Genomic DNA, 12669 nt, shown 5'->3' with positions numbered 1-12669 from the left:
AGCTGGCCACATCAGACCCATAGTCAAAAGTTGGAAGAAATAAACACTTGCATGCTTCCTGTGTGTGTGGTTGTGTTCAGCTTGATTTCTCCATTCTTACACAGCTCAGGACTTCCTGCCTGAGGAATATGCCACCCACAGTGAGCTTGGTCTTCCCATACCAGTTGACTAAGATGTAGTGCTGGTTTTTAAAACTCTACTTTATTTGGAGTGTTTAGGCCTCAACCTCCCTTCCAAACTCCCAGCCCTACATAGAAAAAAGATTAGTGGGGAGAGAGGGCCCCTTTACCTCTCCCAGCTGCGTAGGGTCTGGGGGTTCTTTTAAGGCTCTGTATCAATCTCCATCAACAGCAGACACAGCCAATTCTTTTTTTTATTTTAATTTATTTATTATTTATTCATTTTATCCCGGCTGTGGCCCCCTTCCTTATCTCCTCCCAGTCCCACCCTTTCCTAGTCCACTGATAGGGGAGGTGCTCCACAGCCACTTCTTTAAGCTGCTGTGCCCTAAAGCTTTTCTCTCTGTTTGTCTGGTCCCAATAGCCACACCATCCATCTCATGGGTCTCTCCAAACTGCTGCATGCCAGACCACACCTTTTCTCTCTGGGCTCTCAATTTCTATCCAAGCCTTAGACCATGCCCCTCTCTGTGCCACATGTTAAAAGCGGTGAAAGATCACGCCCCACGTGTGACAACTGGCGGCTGTGGACAAACCACAGCCCAACTAAAATTCCACACTTAGGATTAAAACAAAAACATATTTACATAACATAACAGAGTTTACAAAGAGCCTGAAACTTCTATTACACTAAGACTCCAGCAAGCATGCCTATCTACTTACGGCTTTACATTTTACAGGTCCGCCAGGAAGACTGCTAGGCAGGGCTGTTGCTGCACATGCACTGTTGCAGCCACGTGTAGACCATCTCTCATTGAGACTCTCTACAGGCGGTTCTAGGTTGTGTCAGCTTGAAGGTTAAAGCTAACTACCGGAACACCTAGTTCAAAATGTTTAAAAACATGGCAGTCGAGGAAGCCTTGCCCCTTCTTGATTGCCTGTCTGGCTCTTCCACTCTTGTAAGGAGTTTGACCATGTTGCATAAACACAGGCCACTGTCACCACTCTCCCTGAGTTGTTGCATTTATATCTCAGTATCTCAGTTCCTCTCTATTATTTGTTCTCCAGAAATATCAATTCTCAGCCCAGCAACTGTTGTAAGACCACTGTTCTAGTGGACTCTGTGTGCCTGGGCATCTGCGCATGGTAGGAATTCTTTTAAATGAGTTTATTCTTTTATACAATTGAACCTAGGGTGAGTCTAGATAATTCCTGAAACGCTTCCATTCCATCCTTCCTTTTGTCCCAGGACCAAAAACAAACAAACAAACAAAAAGGTCCTGGCTTCTTAACAGCACTAGTATCTTTTTTTTTTTTTTCCAGTCCATTGCATGGGCCTTTCTGACAAAGCTCTGGTTGTTTTCTGCATTGCTTTTTTGCTTGTAATTCTGACTATAAACCTGGCTAAAACAGCTGCAGTAACTGTGCAAACCAGATTTATGAGTCCACCACCTCTAAATTCTGTCTTCCTCAGGACACAGATGAAACAGACAAATGTTTTGCCAGAATGTGGTATGAGTTCTAGTCCAGTTGCCAATGAACCTGAAGCCTCATGAGCACTGTCTATACTGTTCTCATCTTTGTTGACCTCCAATCTTCTGAATTTATTATTCCAAACTCTTCCAGATTTCCCCTCTAACCCACTTCCGAACACTTAAGCACTTTGTGATTGAGTTTAGTTGCAGCCACAGTGAAACTTTTCTGGTACCAGTTTTCAGCGCTGGTTGTATCACAGTGACAGAACACCTGTCATGGATGATTTAAAGGAACATTGTTATATTACTTTGGAGTTTCTGAGGCTCGAATCCATCATGTTGGGAAGGGTCCAGAGAAGCTGATGTGCCAGCAGGAACATGTGACAGAGGCTTCATAGGCATGACCCCTGCACCTCCTACAGTCTGCACTGCCTACGGGATTGCCACCAGCTGAGGCCAAACATTTACCACAAGTGCCTGAGGGGGCATATCCTATTCAAACTGTTACAGTAGTTCTTCTCTGTACCTTGAGAACAGGGATTTCTTGTTCTGTGTGCAGTTACTATGTGTAAGAGGAAAACTGGAAAATTGTGAATTCATTCCAGAATGTACTTTTGAAATTTTCTTTAAAGTGTGTGTGTGTATGTGTGTGTGTGTGTGTGTGTGTGTTGGAAGACTGTTGGAGAGAAAGAAACTAACATGTTTAGGCACAATTGTCAATTTTATTTTCTATTTACTGCTTTGGTTAAATATACCGGAGTGCTGCCAGAACTTCAGGTGGCTGAGTACTAATTTTATTAAAATTAGATTCCTGCTAAATTTCTATTAAATTATGCATAAATTTGACTTTTTAAGATATAAATCTAGTTTAAAAAATAGAGTCCTAATTTTCAATTTAGTAAGACCTTCAAAAGACTAATCATTCTCATTTTAGCTTTTGTTTTTTGTTTAGGAAAAGAGTCAAAAAAGGAAAGTGCAGAAAAGTTAGTGCTTGCTTTTCTCATAGCCCTTATATCGACTTGCAGCTGAAAGGATATAATGTTTGTAACTTTTTCTTATGAGGTGGGGTAAGCCCCAGGAAACAGTGAGTGTGTCTCTCAGACATGTGGCAGTTACTGAATAATCACTCACATAGTGGTCAGGGATGGAATTCAGAGGGTTAGTTATCTTTCAGCTAATCCTCGAGTGATGGAATTGGTATATCTCTGGTTTTTCTCGTAGCTTTTCAGGGCTTAGAAGAATGAGACAAAAATGATTACAGGAACTAGAGGGAGCCACTGGAGGCCAGAGAGGAAAGGAGACCTTATCTTAAGCAATTAATCAAGAATCTCATATTGTGGGACAATTATTCACAGTTAATTTTAAAATAGTTTTAAAGCCCCTGGTCTTGAGGGGTTTTTCCTCCAAATTTTGTCAAGGTCATGGAGACAGTTGATTTGTATTATAGACATTGCACCTGTGAGTGCATTGTGAAGATGCAGTGGCAAATGGCATCTGGTGTGGCTTTTCTTTCATCCTATGATAGTTAGCTGTTCAACATAGAACCAGGTCCCTGATTAGACAGCCTCTAAGAGGTGCTTCTGAGAGGCCTCTGCGCTGTGTAGGTTAAGAGGACTAGAGTCAGGTTTTTTAAGTTAGATCAGCTTGCCTCACCTTGTGGTAGTTGACTGTTTCTCATGCTTGCTTAGTTAGTTTTGTGTCTTTATCCCATCTTCTAATAATGGCTGTGGTTGTTCAGTCTGACCAGTCATTTTCAGCTCACATTGCTGAGACATTAACCTGGGTACACATGTAGTTCACGTCTCTTATCTGATAGTTTCTCTTGCTCACTGAGAAGTGAGCACTTGAAGGTCTGTGCTCCTCCCTGGCTCTTTTCCCTTCCACCAGTGACACTGCTCTGCTGATGCTGACCAGTGGCTCCCTGTAGGCTGGAGGAACTGTGAATACCTTTAGCTGGCCCTCTTCCCTTTTACACAGGCCCCAGCCAAAGCTGACACCCCACCACCACAGCGTGACTTCTGATCTCTCTCTTTCCTCCTTAGCATGTCTGTTCAGGCATCACCCAGGGTCACATTTTCCTCTCTCTGCTGACAGCTGTGGCACCACTTCTTTGGTGATTCTCTCACTAGCCTGTTCCTCTATACACATGTCCCTGTTTTATTGGCTTCCTAGCTCTTAATCACTGTGAATTACCCTTGGTGTTTATCTGTTGCCTCTGCTCTCCTAGTAAATCTGTGAGAATGCAGCCCTTGCATTTTGGGGACTCGCCTATAAATGGTGAGAGTCTCTTACACAGATCGCTCACTTGGGAAAGATCAAATCTCAAGAACTGAGATTTCTCCTAAACACTTAACCACTTGTGAACCATTGGAAAGTGGGAAAATAAGTTTGACCAATGTCACTTGGGACCAGTTATAGTTATTATCTTTGTTAACGCCTGACAATGACGTTAGTACTTGTCTCTGTGAGTCTTAGTTAGGGAAATAGGTAAAAATGGCATTAATGATCAGACAGTTGTATTTTTTCCAGAGTCTTAAAATGACTGTAAAATACCATGAAAAGACAATGTTAAGCTTGAGCTTTGCAGAATGAGAGAGAAAGAGAAGCAGGCCCAGCTGAGAAGCAAGTGTTTCTTCAGGAGAATAGCCAAACATAAAAGACCTCCCCAGAAATTGGAAAAAAAAAAAAACAAAACCTGTCATGTGGCTTGAGCAGAATGCTCTGTGTCTGAGTATTCTGTGACTTAATAGAAAATGTCTCTCTGTTTGAATTTAGAGAAACATCTAAGGCAGGAATGCCCTGTTAAGTGTGTGTGATAATGGTTGGTTTTCATTTTAATTTTCAACTAGATAAAACATGCAGTCACTTAGGAGACAGGCTTCTTGACTTGTCTCTGGGGGATTATCTTGATCGTGTTAATTAAAATGAGAAGGCCCATCCACTGTGGGTGGTACCATTCCCCAAGCAGGGCATCCTGGACTGTATAAGAGTGGGGAAAGTTAGCTGAGCACTAACATGAATGTATTCATCACTCTATTCTTCTGACTGTGCACCTAATGAGACCAGCTGCCTCAAGCTCTAGGTGTCTTGACTTTCCCCATCATGGTGACTGGACCTGGAACTGTAAACTAAAATAAAGCCTTTCTCCTTTAAGTTGCTTTTGTTAGATCTACTTTCTCATAGCAGCAGAAAAGGTGTGTCACCCATAGTTGGTTTTTTTCTTTCTTTTTTTTTTCTTTCTTTCCCTTAAATGCATATGGGAAATGCAATTGTTTTTGAGTAATTTGCCTTAGTTTAAATCAGTAATTCATACAGGTGCTTAGCGCTGATGAAGTCATATTTATACAACAAGCAGTTGGTTTTTACTTGCAAATTCTGTTTTCATGGATTTGCCTACTTACTGCAGAGACTATTAATCCTGGAACACTCAATGACATCCCCAAAATAATTTGAGTTCTTGTGCAAAATGACAAAAAATAATTTGACTTTTTAGGGCTGAAGAGAAAATTCAGCAGGTAAGAACATTGGCTACCTTTCCCCAGGACCCAGACTTGATTTCCAACACTTAAATGAGTGCTCACAACCACCTTTAACTCTAGTTTTGAGGAGCCAATGTCCTCCTCTGGCCTCTGTGGGCACAAGCACACATGTGCTGCACAGACAAAGCACCCATATGTTTAAAACAATTATTTAATCAATTTTTAAATATTGTCTTACTTGTTACTCAGGTTCCAGACTGCTTTTGCCCTTCAATTCTGCTCTCACTGAATGGGTGTCACATGTACACACACAATCAACTGTCATTATTTTTATAGTTCGCTGTAAATACTGTTCCTAGGGAAAATATGGAATTAAGTCCCTGTGAATCCCTGGTCCTATTTTCAACAATGATCAATGTATATTCTGTGTCTGCTCTCCCTTTCCTTTGTCTCCTCCTCTTTCTCTTTCCTGCTGGATGGAATTTACCGACATCCTCCTTCCTCAGCTTACTGAGTGCTAGCATACAGAAGCACACCCAGCTACCTGTGTTTCATTCAAGGACCTGACTTATGGACACACTGATGACTAACCCTGAGCTCCTAGGTAACACAGTATAACCTGGTCTTCACAGACACTTTTTTCATCTGCACTTATTTTCTGTAAGGCGTGGTGTAGCCTTTGTGCTTAGGGATAGTAGGCAGTAGGTAGAATTTTGTTAGGGCCAGGGGACTTTGCACAGGACTAGAGAAGACACCCATTCAGCGAACCAACCCAGTGTAATTATTAAATTGCTGCATTGTGAGTTGCTGTTTTAATACGCTAAATTTTCAGGTTCAATGCAGCAGCCCTTTAACTACAGATTCACATGTGCATGCACAGTCAGCTCTCAATTCCAACATGCACATGCGAATCTGTAGTTAAAAGGCTGGTTCAGCTTTCGAATTCTGCTACACAGGGCTAGGCTAACTCAGAGTTATGGTCAGCTGGTGAACAATAGCCTCCCTTTTACATCTAATGGTCTGGCTCTGCACTTCTCACCATCCAGCAGGTGAGAGGGCTAACTCCAAAGTGCCAGTGCTTTTCATGCCTCTGCTTATGTCACTTCTGCCAGCTGTCACCCCTGTGCAAGCTGGAGGGCCACCAAAACGCAAATAGGCTTCCTGCCTTGATTACCATTGTATTGGCCATTGATGGATTTGGGGAGGGGAAGAATCTCTGTTGCTTTTTACTGTTGAGTTTATGAATTAAACACTTGACTGGATTTTTTTTTAAGATTATTTTATTTATTATTGGGATAAGATCAGAGACAGCTTTCTGAGGGTGATTTTCTCCTACTCGGGGTTCCAGAAGGACTCTGGTTGCCATGCTTGCATGTCAAGCCCTTTCATGTGCTGAGCCTTTGGCCAGGGCTGTATTGTTGTTTTGTTTTTTTCTGTACTTTGTCTTACTGTTACTCAAAAGCCACATAGGTGGTACTTTCCTTGAGCACAGATTGTCAGAGAAAGAAGTAGTTCAGAAAGATGAGGCAGCCGCACAGCCAGTGACAGACGGGCAGAGCTCTGACCCATGTCTGTGTGACAGCCAGGTGGTTCCTCTTTCTCTAGTAGTTTGCATTCTGATAGATAATAGCTAGTTTGTAGGGCTGGGGAATAGCAGTAAGATAGGCTGTTATCAATCCAGGGAAGAAACGACTGCCATTGTGTGTCTTGGGAAAACTGTGCCCTGTGGGCAGCCTTCCTGTGTGACAGGCTTAAGAAATTTGTGACAGCGCTGTTGTATGTGGTGCTTGATTATAAATTTGATTCACATCAAGGGCTTACATTCTGGATATGGGATCTTAGTTGTAGCAAATTTATTCTGAAAGACTTAAAAAAGATGATTAAAATATTAGCAATACTGACATTGTCTAAAGAAATCTACTTGTATTTATTTCTTATAAAAAAAAGTCCACAATATTACCATAGCTGGGCCTATTATGCTATTGTAATCCTAGCTGAACAGAGAAGGGTGATTAACGATAGCAATTTATTGTATCTGAGGAGAAAAGAGAATAGGAGATGTCGTTATCATAAATCATATCATAAATAACCAAAAAGAAGCACTCGGAATGCTTGTGTGGTGTCAGCAGCCAGCCCTTTCAGGCCCGTTAGCCAGGATGTAGCCATAGAAACCCCAAAGTCATATTGTTATCTTGGACTTGCTGCAGTTATGTGATACAACAGTATTAACATATAGATTAGGCCATTTATAATGCTAGGTGTCATTTCAGGTTGGCTTGCTTATATCGCATTTTAGTTTTTTATTGTGCAGAATGTTAGTAGAATGGGTTTTTTTTTTTTACAGGTCAGTGTGTGTAGGTATTTATAACACATCTTCACTACTGCTAATTTATCGTGTCATTGATTGGCTGTACTCTATGAATTGTCATTGCCTAATTGTCTTGTCTTTGCTAGTGATTTTATTTTTTTTAAATAAGTAGGTTTATTTTTAAAAATATATACCCACTTATATGTGTTAAGTTGTATGTTAAAAGGATCCTGATTTTGGTTCAATGATAGGACAGTTTAAAGATATTGTATACCGCAGTATACATGTAATTAAAGTTTTTTAGCCTCAGACTAAAGGATAGAATGTTGAGATGGATTACAGTTAGTTTGAATTGACTGTCACTGCACCTCCTTTTCCTCCAGGCACCCAGTGTCTTTCTTCCTCTTAGTGGCCACCTGTCCCAAGCTCCCTCCCAGAAGCAGTTCCTGCCCTGAGCCTACTCTTTCTAGCAACACCCTGTGTTCCAGGGCCATTTAACCCTTACCATCCCTCAGACTGTTTCAGTTATGTGCCTTCTTCTCAGTCCTCTTAGCCCACAATATAGGCGCACTTCTTTTGCTAACTTCACTGTACAAACATTTTGACAGCAACAGCTGAAAGATAAAACCTTTCTCTAAAGACAATGAAATGGCTAGACTTCTGAGCACTGTTCTGTTTTTGTCAATGGCTTATTTAGGACAAGGACTAACTGTGTCTGCCCTTCAAATCACCTCTTACGCATGGTAAACTAGTTGTAGAGATGGCCTTAATAGTTACGATATTCAGCCCTTAGTGGGGGCTCAGGTGTCCATGCCTCTATTCTGCAGATGAGAAATTATAGGTTTTAGGAGACTAAATGGGCTCTGCTGAGTTGAATTGTGGCTGGGGGTAGGGGTGGGGGGATCTAGCTGCAATTACAGTGCACTTCCATTTCTAGTCAGCTTTTCCATTTCCGCTCTTCTTTCTCTCCTCAATATGTCCCCTGTTCAAATCTCTGCTCTACCACATCAACAAATATGTACAGGGATACAGGTGTTTTTTTAACATCAGGAGATTGTGGCTTGTTTATTTGACTTTGTGGCCCTAGAGTCTTAACACAATGCTGCTACTCAGGGTGGCACTTAGGAGACAGTTATTGAGTCACTTCCAGGACTTGTTAAGATACATCGAAGACCCAAACAAATGGAAATGTAATTTTAAGGGGAAAATGTAAATATTTCTGCTGATTGAGAGAATATTAGCATATACCTTAACACCTGAACTCGAGGACTAAGGCAGAAGATTGCTAGTTTGAAGCCAACCTAGGCAACTCAAAAGTTTCTACACAAGTAATGTAGCTTTAAATATATTTAATTTGGGGAAAATATATGTGGGTAGCATTTTATTGTCCTTTAGTTGAAGTTTAAAAATAGAAGTGTGTTTTCTGCCTAGTTTGAGAACACGCCACTGAAGTTAAAAGTTGCATGCATCTGTGTAGTTAATGAGATAAAAAGCTTTCATGCCATGTGCAAGCAATTTCCTCTTTTTCCTAATGTCTACTAGCTTTTTAGATTACAGTGTTTCTTTAAAGGCATTTACTGTTCTAGTTAAAACGATATTTTGTTCTAAGTCAATATTTATCATAGCTTAGAATTAACATCCCCAAATCCTTGTGGTGTATTCAGACCTTATTGCCTTGTTTTGTTTTTGTTTCAGAAGTTTGCTTAGGAAGCATGTTTTTTTCATTATTCCTCAGAGAAATGTAGGAAGTGTGGATTATTAAATTTATGCTGTCAACGAAGAAAAATCATGGCGAAGTTTGTACTGTCCTAACCCTCGTCAACATTGTGATTTTAAAAAGATGGACATTACTGTTGATTGTGTTTTCTTCCTTTTGTGTGATTTAAGAGACTCTGTGCTCAGTCATCCATATTGTTTCCTATTACTTCTTCTTTTATTGCTGCTGCAAAAGCATTCCAGATGTGTCAGTCAACTTTCCATCACTGTAACAAATACCCTGGTGATGGGGGTGGGGGAGAGAGGCTTATTTTCACTCACGAGTTTAGAGGTTTCTCTTGATCAGTTGCTTCTGTTGCTTTCAGCCTGTGGCAGAGCAATACATTATGGGGAGCACACAGCAGAGCAAACCCGCTGAACTCATGACCTAGGAAACAAAAGCAGAAAATAAAGGAAACTTAAAAGTCCACATTCCCTTTAGAGGGCACCACTCCATGACTTAGAAACCTTGCGCGGGCCCCACTTAATGATGTTCCCGCCATATCCCAAAACACGAAATCAGGGCCAGCTTCTAACATGGGGACTTTTAGGGGCAGTTAAGACCCTACCAGTGTCAACAGGTAAAACTATTGGGCAAAATAAAAAGTTCTTTTGTGTTTTGTCAGTATTTTCTGTGGTGGAACTATATGGAATTCACATATGAATCAATATGAAGAACTAACTTGTTAGTAGTCATGAACATTTACCAGAACTTTTAAATATTTTTGAGGATTCCCACCCCAGCTAAATTAGGATTCTTAATATGTGTTCTTTGGGAGGACAGATAAGTTAATGTCTTCTTTTTCTCTCTTGGGTGTATAGGGTTACAACACACTATGTGGTTATCCTTCTATGAACAACAAACGGTGCTGATAATCAGTTACAAATCCTAATTAGGAGTAACATCTCATAGAAATACAAAGTTGAATCATTGCTAACTTCAGCCAGATTCTGACCCTGCTGAAAAGGGTGCATGCTTTTGTGATTTCTGGAGCAACCTGAGTATTAAACGCTTTTATGAACGGCTTCTTGTACTGAACTATCATTAAGATGTCTGCCCAGTCACTCTGTATAGCATTTGGGGCAGGACAGAGTTATTGGAACAGGTAGCAAAGGTACAGCCATTTCACGAGGAGATGTTCACTCTGCCCTGATCCCATTGTCATGTGGTAGTGCATGGACTTTAGGAAAGAGAGTTGTCTTTCTTTTTTAAACCTCTTCCAAAAAATACCGTAAGGCTAACCTACTGTATGTCTGTACTGTTGAGCAGTGTCAGTGCGTACAATACTCTGTAATGATAGCTTTTCACTGTCCTCACCAGGGAACCAATGCTAATGTCCACATCTGCTAGAGCAAGAAAAAAAAAAACACTGCAAAATGAATGAGTCTCCTTTAAATCTCACACTTGATAGTTTTCCTTGAACTAGTGTTCACCACATGAACAGAAAATGCCTTGCCTCTGATCTCCCAATACTGGGATGATAGGAATGACAGGTATCTTGTAGTAGTTAACTTTTGTCAAACAAGTTAGATTTTACAATAAAGCCTTTCCACAGATAGGAAACAGTAAAACGTTTCTAGAGTTTAATAAGACAGAATAACCCCCTTCTCATTTACAGAGCCTTTTAAATTGTTTTACTATTATGAATAGCTATCATTAATTTTCTAGGTGCTTATGAGTTATCTGAGGTCTAAGTTGAAAATAAACCAATATACCTTCTAGTGTATTTGTGTGAAACTATTAGATTTTTTTCATTAGCTAAGCCTGAGTATTCCCTTCAGTTCTCATACCTACCTGGCAGCATCTTGCCAGTTTCAGTCTGTAGAATAAGTGGCTGTTGTTGCATGTGTAACCAGAATATAGTTGAATTTGCAGGCGGTGTACTCAGAAGTTGAGGTAGGAGGGAAAGTGGACAAAGAAATGGTCTAAAATGACTGCCATGTTTCTGCTGTGACAACTGGTGAGACGATAGTGACATTGTCAAGTGATGGTAGCAGTAATTATGTGGAAGTTACGTGTTTTTACAGTTCACAGAGCTTTTACTTTCATCACCTCACCTATCCACACTGGATGCTTCTGTTGCTGACTTCTGTTAACCTTTTTTCTTATTGACCTCTCGAACATTAACCTTATTCACTAGGCTTTCTTTTCTTAAAAACAAAAACAAACCTTTAATTTTTTTTTCATTTGTTTAGTTGTGTGTTTAATGTGTGCATGTCTGTGTACCACAGTATGCATGTGGATGTCAGAGGAAAACCTGTAAAGTGACTTCTCTCTTTCCTCCATGCGGGCCCCAAGACTCAAGCTCATATTATCAGCCTTGGTGGCAAGCACCTTCACCCACTGAGCTCTGACTCTTACCCTAAACTGTTTTAAAACAGTCCCTGATCCTGTGTGTGAGCTTTTTTTTTTTTTTAAATAATCTAAGCCTCCATGTGTTTCATTGTTCCTTTTATTTTTACTTGTAGGTATTCCTCAAAATTCTGAATCTGCATTTCGTAGTTTCTCCCACTCATCCATTGTTATTTCAGTTATCATCAAAAGCCTTTTGAATCCTGGTCTGGTTTTTGGAACTTCAGTATATTTTTTTAGCTGCTCAGTCATTACCACTGGCTAACCCTACCTCGAGCCTTTGGTTCAGGAGAGAGCTAATAATCATCATCGCTTTCCTTCTTTCTGCAATGATGACACTGATTATTCTGGACCTTAAAGCCTTGTTTAAGTTCATTGTGGGACTTGTGCTGGAATCCTTCTTCAACTCACACCTGAGCATGTTGCTAGCAGTCTGTTCACTGTCTAAACAAATGTCACTTACCTCTCCTGCTTCCTATCTGCCTCCTCTTTCTAGTCATCTCTTCTTCACTCTTACCTACATCATGTTAGTCATGCTTAATTTGTTCCCTCCTTTTGGTGTCTGTCACCACCAGTTCTGGTCATCATGTGTTTGTGTTGGGATGATCTTACACATACTTTGGTCTAAACTAGCAGGGTGCAGAAGCCTTGTGATATGAATACAACTTTACTCAATGGTCTTTTGTTCCCCCACTTTACACATTCCAGATGAATTATTCCGTGGTTCTTACACACTTTCCTGTGTCTCAAGGCCTCCTCTTTGCTACCTAACTATTTATCCTGGACCTTGGCACTCCTGGCAGTATTCTAATTACTGCATTATTCCTGAAGTATTCTCCATTGTCAGTGAGTCATCCCCTTCTGCTTTGAACTCCTGCAGCATTTGCCTATGGTACTAATTACTTTTCTGTGTCACACACACTATTTTAGGTCATGCATTGATCCTATACTTTTTTCAGCTTGTATCATCATGGATTATGTGCTTAGTTAATATGCACAAAAAGACATAATCTGATCTTGTAAGAACTTAGTCAAGTAGGCAGGGCAGGTACATCAGCTCCTTTTGAAAGGTCAGGAAACAGGCTCAAGGAGGTTGAGATTGCCTAAGGCCCATTCCTCTGTAGGCCAGGATACTAGCTAAACATAAAGTTAGATGTCTGAGCCAAGTGGCTCACATTGT

At 40.6% G+C, this 12669-nt stretch overlaps 1 protein-coding gene across 1 annotated transcript in view; it reads left to right on the top strand.

The window, feature by feature from the left end:
* Taf3 (TATA-box binding protein associated factor 3) overlaps nucleotides 1-12669 on the top strand; it is a 155509-nt gene that overhangs the window by 103056 nt on the left and 39784 nt on the right. The gene's annotated exons all lie outside the window — the stretch shown is intronic.

Source organism: Meriones unguiculatus, chromosome 19 (assembly GCF_030254825.1).
Source record: "Meriones unguiculatus strain TT.TT164.6M chromosome 19, Bangor_MerUng_6.1, whole genome shotgun sequence".
Classification (NCBI taxonomy): Eukaryota; Metazoa; Chordata; class Mammalia; order Rodentia; family Muridae; genus Meriones; species Meriones unguiculatus.
The sequence above is the reverse complement of the archived record's forward strand: the minus strand, read 5'-3'. Positions and strand labels throughout refer to the sequence as shown.